This window comes from Triticum urartu, chromosome 4A, assembly GCF_056163025.1.
Source record: "Triticum urartu cultivar PI428250 chromosome 4A, HENAU_Tu73, whole genome shotgun sequence".
In the NCBI taxonomy this organism is placed as follows: Eukaryota; Viridiplantae; Streptophyta; class Magnoliopsida; order Poales; family Poaceae; genus Triticum; species Triticum urartu.
In genome coordinates this window covers 413893742-413905274 of record NC_141876.1, presented here as the reverse complement: position 1 = coordinate 413905274, position 11533 = coordinate 413893742, and positions in this window count along the sequence as shown.

The window sequence follows — 11533 nt, the reverse complement described above, 5'->3', positions numbered from 1 at the left end:
ATCTTGTCGGAGGCTCCCAAGTGACACCTAGCCAATCTAGGAGACACCACTCTCCAAGAAGTAACAAATGGTGTGTAGGTAATGAACTCCTTGCTCTTGTGCTTCAAATGATAGTCTCCCCAACACTCAACTCTCTCTCATAGGATTTGGATTTAGTGGAAAGAAGATTTGAGTGGAAAGCAACTTGGGAAGGCTAGAGATCAAGATTCATATGGTAGGAATGGAATATCTTGGTCTCAACACATGAGTAGGTGGTTCTCTCTCAGAACATATGAGTTGGAATGGTGTGTGTGTTCTGATGGCTCTCTCCTCGAATGAAGAGGAGGTGGAGGGGTATATATAGGCTCCACACAAAATCCAACCGTTACACAGTTTTCCAATCTCGGTGGGACCGAATCAATAAACTCGGTCGGACCGAAAATGTAAACCTAGTGACCGTTAGAGATTTTTGGTGGGACTGACATGCAAATCGGTAGGACCGATATGGTTAGGGTTTGGGCATAACGTAATCTCGGTGAGACCGATTACACAAACTCGGTGAGACCGAATTTGGTAATTAGCTAACCAGAGAGTTGGTCAGGCAAACTCGGTGGGACCGATTTGCTCTTTCGGTGAGACCGAGTGGAACTCGGTGAGACCGAAAAGTTACAAAGGGGAAACACTGAGTTTACATTGCAATCTCGGTGGGACCGATTCGCTCTTTCGGTGAGACCGAAAAGTTACGGAAGGGAAACAGAGAGTTTGCAACCCCATCTCGGTGAGACCGAGATCCTTATCGGTAGAACCGAATTGCTAGGGTTTGGTAGTGGCTAATGACAAGTGAAACTCGGTGGCGCCGGATAGGAAGAATCGGTAGGACCGAGTTTGGCTTAGGGTTTAGGTCATATGTGGATATGGGAAAGTAGTTGAGGGTTTTGGAGCATATCACTAAGAACATGAAGCAAGAGGCTCATTAAGCAACACCTCATCCCTCCTTGATAGTATTGGCTTTTCCTAAAGACTCAATGTGATCTTGGATCACTAAAATATAAAATGAAGAGTCTTGAGCTTTTGAGCTTGAGCCAATCCTTTGTCCTTAGCATTTTGAGGGTTCCACTTTCACATCCATGCCATGCCAATCATTGAGCTTTCCTGAAATAATCATCTTGGAATAGCATTAGCCCAATGAGCTATATGTTGTTATGAATTACCAAAACCACCTAGGGATAGTTGCACTTTCAATCTCCCCCTTTTTGGTAATTGATGACAACATATAGATCAAAGCTTCGACAAATGATAATAAGCATGAAATATATCGTCGCTTTGAGAAGTATGTGATAAGTAAGAGCTCCCTCTAAATTTGTGCATATTTAAAAGTTTGCTTTGGACTGCAAATGCACAAGGAGTTAGAGTCATGGGTTACTCTTCCATGTCACATACATCTTGGTGGAGCGCTTAAAATGATAAGAATGAAATACATGCACTCATCACCAAGAAAAGTGAAAGATCACATAAGATAGATAAGATAATAGCATCCAAGAAAAGTGTAGCTTATGATCAAACACATGATCATCAATGTCTCACAAGCATAGTATCTCAAGCACTCAAAAGCAAACAAGTTTGAAAAAACCACCAAATAAAGCAAGAGAGAAAAGCAACACTCTCTGTCTCGAAGCCTATGATCTATACATCTTCTCCCCCTTTGGCAACAAGTTACCAAAAAGTTCCTAGAAAATGCATAGCACTAGATCGACGCTCAGGCTTGATCTTCAGGTGGTGGTGGAGTCCGGATCACTCCAAGGACGAAGGCTTCGGTAGATGCTGAAGTAGACGCTGGAGTTGGAGTTGAAGTAGATGCTGGAGCTGGTGGAACTGAGGCTGTGGCTGGTGCTGAGGTGGTGGCTCTTGTGTCAGCAACTGGCACGGCAGACGACCTCGGACCTCTTGGCACTCTGGCAAAGGCATGAGTAGTAGTCCTGCCTCTCCTCTCCTGCATATCATCTTGGAGCTGCTCCACTGCAGTCTGAATCTCCGTTACCTTGACATCCAAGTCATAGAACTTTTGTTCCATGATTCTCTCTAGGCTTGCCTGGTTTTGAGTTAGGGTGGCTAGTCCTTTCTCAATCCGCAGGGTGGATGCAATCAGGTAACCAAGCTGCTCTTGTTTGGTCTTCAAGAAGTATTCAGATGCCTCCTCTTGAGTTGGCATCTTGGCAGCTTTCTCCTTCCTTGCCTTCTCCTTCTTCGCGTATGCTTGGGCAGATGATGGCTCGTTCTCAGTCATGACAACTTGATTGTCCTCGAAATCTGGACGGATGGGCAGGTGTTCCTTGTCCAATAAATATATGCCCGTGCCCATCTTGGAGTTGATGAGCTCCTGAATCTGAGGGGCATATCCGCAACTCCTCTTCTGGTCTGCTGCATTCCTCTTGATTGTTTCCACTATGAGGCTCATCACCTTGAACTTCTGAGGCACATCAAATACATGTAGCAAGTTGATAGCATGGCCTCTGATCATCTTGTGATCACCTTACTTGGGCAATAAGGTGTGCCTCAAGATCCAAGTGATGGTTGGCAGTCCTGACAGAAGATAGTGCACTGAGCCAAATTTGAAAGTGTCAAGTGCCTCATTTGGAATTTCCTTATACATATTTGACATTGAGTTGTGGTCCATCTTCTTCTTGGCATAGATATCCAGGTCATCATCTTGCTCCTCTGGGGCATTAATGATCTGTGCCCACTCAGCAACTTTGGATTGGTACCTTGTACCCTCAGACATCCATGTGATTCTCCCATCTGGGTAGAAGTGTGCCGTGGAGTAGAACTGCATGATAAGATCCTCGTTCCACTTTGTGAGCTTCTGCCCAACAAAGTCAGCTACTCCACAAGCTATGAAGCTGTCTTGCACTCCAGGATAGTGCTCCTCATTGTCCTTAATGTATTGCCAATCAACCCATCGCATATCACAGACAATGGGCTTCTTATCTAGCAGCACTGTCTCATAAAAATCCTGCTGCTCCTTGGTGTGAAACCTTTAGTTAACTGCTGTCCTTCTCCTTGAAGCATACGGGTCTGCTTCTCTCCATTTCCTCAGCCCTGAATCTCTCCCGAGCTTCATGTCCTCAGCCACAGGATGAGCATCGTTGTGGTCTGGGATCTTGGGCTTGAGCTTTCTCAGGACATTCTCTTCCTCTTCTTCAGCAACAGTCTCAGGCACTGGGGCCTTGTTCTTCTCAGCTGCAGGAATGCTCCTTGTATTCCTCTTGGGTGCGGACTTGGGCTTGGAGGCAGCTTTGGGCTTAGATGCAGTAGCCCCTGATCTTATGGCATCACCCATCAGCTTGGGTGCCTTGGGTTCTGGTGCAGCTACCTCTTCTTCCTCTTCCTCTTCCATGATGGAAGCTTTGCCAAGAACTCTAGCCACAGTCTTCTTCACCCTTTCCTTTCTTTTCTTGCCCTCAGCTGCAACTGGCTCTATGGGCTTCTCAGTTGACATTCTGGCCTTTGACATTGGCTGCCTGCCTGCTGGCCTTTTGATTTTCAGGCCTGGCTTAGTGCCTTGAGCTGGCTCAACTCTCTTGGAAGTGGCCTCTTCCTCTGCCACATAATCTTCATCTTCGAAATCAGAAGTCCTCTTCTTCCTTTGTCTCGTGGCAGCTTTTGGCAAGTTGCTAGGAGTGCTCCTGCTGCCTTCATCAGAAGAACTGGAGGGACTAGTGCCCTCACTCATCACCACTTGCTGTTCTGACACATTCTGGCTATCACTTTGATCAGACATGCTGCAAATTCTGACTGCTGACCCTGTGAATAGATTATAGATGAGGTAGAAAGGATGAGCATCACAAAATGCAGAGATTTTTGCAAAAGAATGATCCAAAAACTTAGTTTTAGTTTCCCACTGAAATCATCTCGGATCTACCGATTTTTAAACCCGATGATACCGAAGCAGTTTTGGCACCTAAACTAGTGAACTCGGTCAGACCGAGTCACAGTTCGATGGCACCGAGACTGCTAGGGTTTCACTGAGTTCCAAAATCGGTCACACCGTTAAGTAATTCTCGGTCAGACCGAGTCTCACTTGTGCAATGGCAAAAGCCAAATCGGTGGGACCGAGTTTTTCAACTCGGTGGGTCCGAGATGGTTTCGGCAGAAACCTAACCCTAAAATTTTCAAATCAAAGCTAATCTACGGGCGCATTGAATGGATAGGAGTGTTTCAATCGTGGCAAGAATCATGAAGAACACAATGTGCTAGGAATCGGACGGGGAATAGCACTGTGATCAAGTCCATACCCTAGTTCGGCGGAGACTTGCTACGGCGGCAACGGCGGGGCAGAATTCCCGTTGACGGCGATGGAGACCAGCGACTGGAGGCAGCTGGCGGCGAGAAGACGATCCGGAGACCACGTTGGCAGAGCAGGCTATCGCGCAGGCGAAGGGGTTCGGAGAAATTTCCAAAATTTTGCCCGTGACTATATATAGCCCGACCCTATCGGTGTGACCGATTGGAACAACTCGGTGGCACCGAGATTCATAATTGCAAGCAGTTACTGAAACTCGGTGTGACCGAAATGTTCAAATCGGTTGCACCGAGATCGAAAACCTAGATCAACTTAATGATCTCGGTAGGACCGAAAGTGGAGTATCGGTCAGACCGAGAATCATAAAGAGGTTTTGGAAGTTTAAGTCTATGACGAATCGGGGACTCCGAGCGCTCCTCACACAGAGTGGTTCGAATCTGACTTGATCAAATTCTGTGATGCAACATGAATAGAGTTTGAGACGAGAAAAGCATAGATAGCTAGAGGAGGTTCTTAGGCATTCTTGTCCATCCACTTGGCAGAAGAAGATAAAACCAAACAATAAAACAACAAGTGGATGTCCTCGAATGAGTAAAAGATGCAACCAACATGCTCACACAATAAGATGGCAAATGAAATATGTGGCAATGCATGCACAACCAATTCTAGCATCTATCAAGCAATTTGCGATGACTAGGTCATCTATATATGAGTATATTGACTTAGGAGTCAAGTGAGAACACTTGATCATAGGTCATACTCATCGTTTAAGCTCAAGTGGGGTTACCACTTTTACATAAAGCATTGTTGTGTTCACATCTTTAGAGTTGCTTTAGCTCAAGTCTTAGAGTAAAGCTCCCCCTAGATGTGATATCCCCCCTAAGAGGGATGAACTAACCTTGGGTTTTGTCGATGATGACTTCATGTAGATGTTGAAGATGTGGATGCTCAATGTTGATGTAGATCACTTGGAGCTATCCATTTGAGTGAATTGCACTTTCAATACCTGCATGGGTTAGTCCCACAAGGAACAAACAAGGATATCCATAGACATAGAGTGATGCACACACAAGATGATGTCCATGAAAACTTTTAGGTTACCTTGTCCCTTGTCTTACCAACAAGAGGGTTTGTGACTCCTTGAACTAGTGCAAGATGTGGAAGTTGATTGCACTTGTTCTTGCCAAAATGGTAAGAGTGAAGTATGTTGGCGGAGTCACCCTCAAGAACTCTCTAGTTCTTCTTCTTTTGGATCCACATCATCTTGATGGGAATCCTTGGAGTTGTAGTCGTACTTGATGAAGTGGAACTTGAAGTAGTCTTGGGAATCCACTTGACTAAGGTCTTAGGAGCTTCTTCAAATGCATCAATTTCCTCTTGAAGCTTGTCCTTGCCTTTTTGCTTGTAGTCTTGTGGTGGAAGATCATCTTGAGCTTGTGTCCCCTTGAAAGAAGCATCATACTTCTCTTGTTGAGGGACAAACTTTGTCTTGGGGTATTCATCTTCTTCCCACTCAACTCCATTGGCATTGAACTTTCGTTCAAAAACAACACCTTGATTCTTCCGGTGCATTCCTTGCTTGCGCACAATTTCCTCGAATTGCTTACTCCCGGCAAGGCTTTTGTACACTCCTTTCTCTATAATTCCCTTCAATAAGCTATTTTCTTGCTCAAGTGTAACTTGGCTAAGAGAATCATTAGTGGAATCAAGAGAACTACTAGAAGCAACAATATTGGATTTAACATGATCATTGTTACTGCTAGAGGAAGAATCTTTCTTGTTCTTGTTACTAGACTTGACTTGAGGCATGTAAGTGGATAAGAGTAAACGCTTGGCAATGTAAGAAGAACTTTTCTTGCGGAGATCATCATTGATTGCTTTTAAGAACTCATGCTCTTGCTCAAGATTGAGCTTTTCAAAGCGTAATTTCTCATGAGCTCTTAAAAGTTCTTGATGATCTTCAAAGATAGTTTCATGAGCTAACTTAAGAGTGTTTAGTTCTTTAGTTAGAGCCTCAATTTCCTCCTTATCATTGTCATTCGTTATATCTTGATTAGCATGATTAATTGACGTTAGGACCTAACAAGTCATCTTCATCACTATTGAAATCAACATACTCGGGGTGTGTTACCTTAGGACCTTTGGCCATGAAGCATCTTCCAATTCCTTCATTTGGTGAGTCAAATATGTTGTAGGAGTTGGTTGACACAAGTGCTAGACCGGCAACACCTTCATCTTGAGTATCTTCGGAGTCGGAGTGATAACTTCTCTCGGAGTGGCTGTCGGAGTCGGAGCCGGATACCCATTCACCAACATGAGCTTGATGTCTTCGTCTTGTGTAGCTCCTTGATGATTTTTCCTTCCTTTCCGAATCCTTGCTTCTCCGTGAGTATCTTCGTTCATAACGATCATCTCTACTCCTTCTCTCTCTTGGTGGTGATTCTTTGCTTCTTCTTCTTGGAGAATCTTCTCTTCTCTTGTAGGGAGCCGTACACTCATTGGAATAGTGTCCGGGTCTTCCACAACTGTAGCAATTTCGCTCTCGACTAGAAGATCTTTTGTCATTGTAGGACCTTGGCTTGAAGCTTCTATCTTTGCTTCTACTCTTGTAGAACTTATTGAAGTTCTTCACCATTAAGCTCAATTCTTCATTGAAGTTTTGTTTCTCACTTGATGATGTAGGGGCTTCACATGAGGCTTTGTAGGCACCACTTGATTTGTTGTGAAGTTCCTCTTTATCCTTAAGTGACATCTCATGAGCAACAATTCTTCCAATCACCTCCGTTGGCTTGAGATCTTTGTAATTGGGCATCATTTGGATCAATGTGCACACGGTATCATATTTTCCATCCAAGGCTCTTAGAATCTTCTTGATGATGAATCTATCGGTCATCTCTTCACTTCCTAAGCCTAGAGTACATTTCAGCGACACCTTCACCATCCTTCATCTTGAACTTGTCAAGTTGGCTTTGAAGCACATCCAACTTGGATTCCTTGACGGAGTCGGTACCTTCGTGCATATCAATCAAAGTGTCCCAAATTTCCTTCGCATTCTCAAGACGGCGATTTTGTTGAATTCTTCGGGGCACAATCCGTTGAAGAGAATATCACAAGCTTGAGCATTGTATTGCAACATCTTCAACTCATCCGCGGTAGCTTCACGGCTTGGTTCTCTCCCATCAAAGAAGTCACCTTGCAAACCAACACACACAATAGCCCAAATGGTGGGGTTATGTCCAAGAATATGCATTTTCATTTTATGCTTCCAACTAGCAAAATTAGTACCATCAAAGTAAGGACCTCTACGGTGATAATTTCCCTCGCTAGACGCCATACTCTCCTAGGTTGTGAAACCAAGGCTATGACCACCAAAGCTATGGAGATCAAAGCAAATGGAGACCAAAGCTCTGATACCACTTGTAGGATCGAAAGTATGTCTAGAGGGGGGTGATTAGACTACTTGACAAAATAAAAACTTAACCTTTTCCCAATTTTAGTTCTTGGCAGATTTTAGCTATTTTAGGACAAGTCAAGCAATCATCACACAATTCAAGCAAGCATGCAAAGAGTATATTGGCAGCGGAAAGTAAAGCATGCAAATTTCAAGAATGTAAAGGGAAGGGTTTGGAGAAATCAAACGCAATTGGAGACACGGATGTTTTTCCCGTGGTTCGGATAGGTGGTGCTATCCTACATCCACGTTGATGGAGACTTCAACCCACGAAGGGTAACGATTGCGAGAGTCCACACAGGGCTCCACCCACAAAGGGTAACGGTTGCGCGAGTCCACACAGGGCTCCACCCACGAAGGGTCCACGAAGAAGAAACCACCCACAAAGGGTCCACGAAGAAGCAACCTTGTCTATCCCACCATGGCCATCGCCCACACAGGACTTGCCTCACTAGCGGTAGATCTTCACGAAGTAGGCGATCTCCTTGCCCTTACAAACTCCTTGGTTCAACTCCACAATCTTGTCGGAGGCTCCCAAGTGACACCTAGCCAATCTAGGAGACACCACTCTCCAAGAAGTAACAAATGGTGTGTAGGTAATGAACTCCTTGCTCTTGTGCTTCAAATGATAGTCTCCCCAACACTCAACTCTCTCTCATAGGATTTGGATTTAGTGGAAAGAAGATTTGAGTGGAAAGCAACTTGGGAAGGCTAGAGATCAAGATTCATATGGTAGGAATGGAATATCTTGGTCTCAACACATGAGTAGGTGGTTCTCTCTCAGAACATATGAGTTGGAATGGTGTGTTTGTTCTGATGGCTCTCTCCTCGAATGAAGAGGAGGTGGAGGGGTATATATAGCCTCCACACAAAATCCAACCGTTACACAGTTTTCCAATCTCGGTGGGACCGAATCAATAAACTCGGTTGGACCAAAAATGTAAACCTAGTGACCGTTAGAGATTTTCGGTGGGACTGACATGCAACTCGGTAGGACCGATATGGTTAGGGTTTGGGCATAACGTAATCTCGGTGAGACCGATTACAAAAACTCGGTGAGACCGAATTTGGTAATTAGCTAACCAGAGAGTTGGTCAGGCAAACTCGGTGGGACCGATTTGCTCTTTCGGTGAGACCGAGTGGAACTCGGTGAGACCGAAAAGTTACAAAGGGGAAACACTGAGTTTACATTGCAATCTCGGTGGGACCGATTCGCTCTTTCGGTGAGACCGAAAAGTTACGAAAGGGAAACAGAGAGTTTGCAACCCCATCTCGGTGAGACCGAGATCCTTATCGGTAGAACCGAATTGCTAGGGTTTGGCAGTGGCTAATGACAAGTGAAACTCGGTGGCGCCGGATAGGAAGAATCGGTAGGACCGAGTTTGGCTTAGGGTTTAGGTCATATGTGGATATGAGAAAGTAGTTGAGGGTTTTGGAGCATATCACTAAGCACATGAAGCAAGAGGCTCATTAAGCAACACCTCATCCCTCCTTGATAGTATTGGCTTTTCCTAAAGACTCAATGTGATCTTGGATCACTAAAATATAAAATGAAGAGTCTTGAGCTTTTGAGCTTGAGCCAATCCTTTGTCCTTAGCATTTTGAGGGTTCCACTTTCACATCCATGCCATGCCAATCATTGAGCTTTCCTGAAATAATCATCTTGGAATAGCATTAGCTCAATGAGCTATATGTTGTTATGAATTACCAAAACCACCTAGGGATAGTTGCACTTTCAGAAAAGCCAATTTTTCCCTACAACAAAGGAATATATTTTGTTTAACTATCATGGTAGTTGAAAAACATTGAGAATGGTAACCCCATCTCAATCCCAATTAAAAGTAGTTAACATCCCAACAAATTAATTTAGGGTGATGAGATCCACATGATAATCCAAGAACCAGATACTCAAGATGTCCATAACCGGGGACACGGCCAACCATGATTAGTGTGTACACTCTGCAGAGGTTTGCGCACTTTTCCTCACAAGAATAGATCTCCTCCGTTGTATTTCTCGCACTGCATGGTTTTGAGAAACGGATGACCGAGACACAGTCTTTCCGAAGAGGTCCCCTTAACCGATAGATAGGCCGGTACACCTACAATCGCCTACATCTGGTAGACCATCATGGAAAGGTTTCCCACAACTTACTCAACTATGCCAGAGCCCATAATGGCTTGTGGCTGCACACGGAAGTTTCTAGCATGAATAATCTTATGATCCCTTTGAGCCTGGGTGGCGAACCAAAAAGGACAGCACTGGTTTATCCCTAGGTGCCCGCAACCAATCCATCCAGATGTGTGTTTAAGTAGCCACCTTAAGTAGACCATTAATTAATAATCTCACATCTGTCATGGATACACTCAAACCCAATCCAGTCTACGAGCATAGAATGGCAATATAAGCATAACGTAGAAGTAACTCCCAGGGGTTTGATAATAAAAAGGGTAATAGGTTCTACCTCATCATCTACTTCCCAAAACCCACATGTTAAGAGATCATACTCATGCAATGTTTGAGGGTTGAGCTAATGCATAAAAACTGGGTAATAAAGGGTATGATAAAAGTGTTACTTGCCTTGCTGATGATCCGCAAAACCTAGTGACTCGTAGTAGCACGCTGCGCACTCTGGGAATTCTAGCTCAAACAAACAATAGCATACATAAGCACTCAAGCAAATATGCAAGGGGAAAACTTCAAATAAGAAGACCCAAACTGAAAGTTCAACTGAAGAGGTTCGATTTGCAAAAAGAATCGATCAAAACAGAGATACGGAACTGAAACTACGGTCAAAAGAACTTTGTAGACAAATCTGCTTGAAACCAAATTTTAAATTTTTCAAAACCTTGTTCAAGTTGATTAAACAGAAAGAGGGTTTCGAAACGAAGATTTCGGCGTTGGTTTCACTGGATTTGGACAAACGGTTAATAAACGGCGAGGGTTTGAAGATTAGAGGCTAATCTGCGATAAAAATAATCGTGGATAGGTCCCTGGCCAAAAATAAAATAAAAAGAAAAGACTAACGAACGAGCATTCATTGTCTGAACCTAACCGGCGAACAACGCTCGTTAAAACGAACGAACGGACGAATGTCCGCTAAATAAATAAACCGACGAAAACCGATCTAAGAAAATAACCCGCGAAACTAAAAAACCCCGGGGTTAACCGAAGAAAAACCGACCGGTCAACGCGTGGTCAACGGCAACGGTTTTCGGCGAGATCCGGCAGGCGGGCGGCGGGTTTCCGGCGGGCGGCGGGGCGAGGCGAGGCCGCTACAGGCGGCGGCGGCGGCTGCTGCGCTGCTGCTGCGGGGCGGGGCGGGGCGAGGTGGTGGCAAGGGGCGGCGGCGCTATATAAGAAGAAGGGGCGGGGCCGTCATGGGGAAGGGGCAGGCCGCGGCGGCGGCGGCAATCCGGACTCCGGCCGGAGTCCGGCTCTGTCACGCGGGCGAGCGGGAAGGTGGCGACTCGGCGTTGTGCCGGCTAGGCCTTCGGCCCAGTTCGGTCCGGAACTTCTTCTAGAAAAAAACGATTCTGCCGAGAAAAATGCTAAATAAAATAAAATGAAAATCTAAAAATGCCAAAACAAATTTTCACCATCTAAATAAAATATTTAGAACTCAGTGAACATTTTCTTAGCCTAAAAATGCCATTTTGAAAAAATCCATACTTTTCTAATTCAAATAAAATAGCAATAAAATCCAAATAAAAATAATTTAACTGATTTTAATAACTTTCCTCCAGTATTTCATTTATTTTCGAGAAGTCATTTTATCTCCTCTCATATGTTTTTAATATTGGAA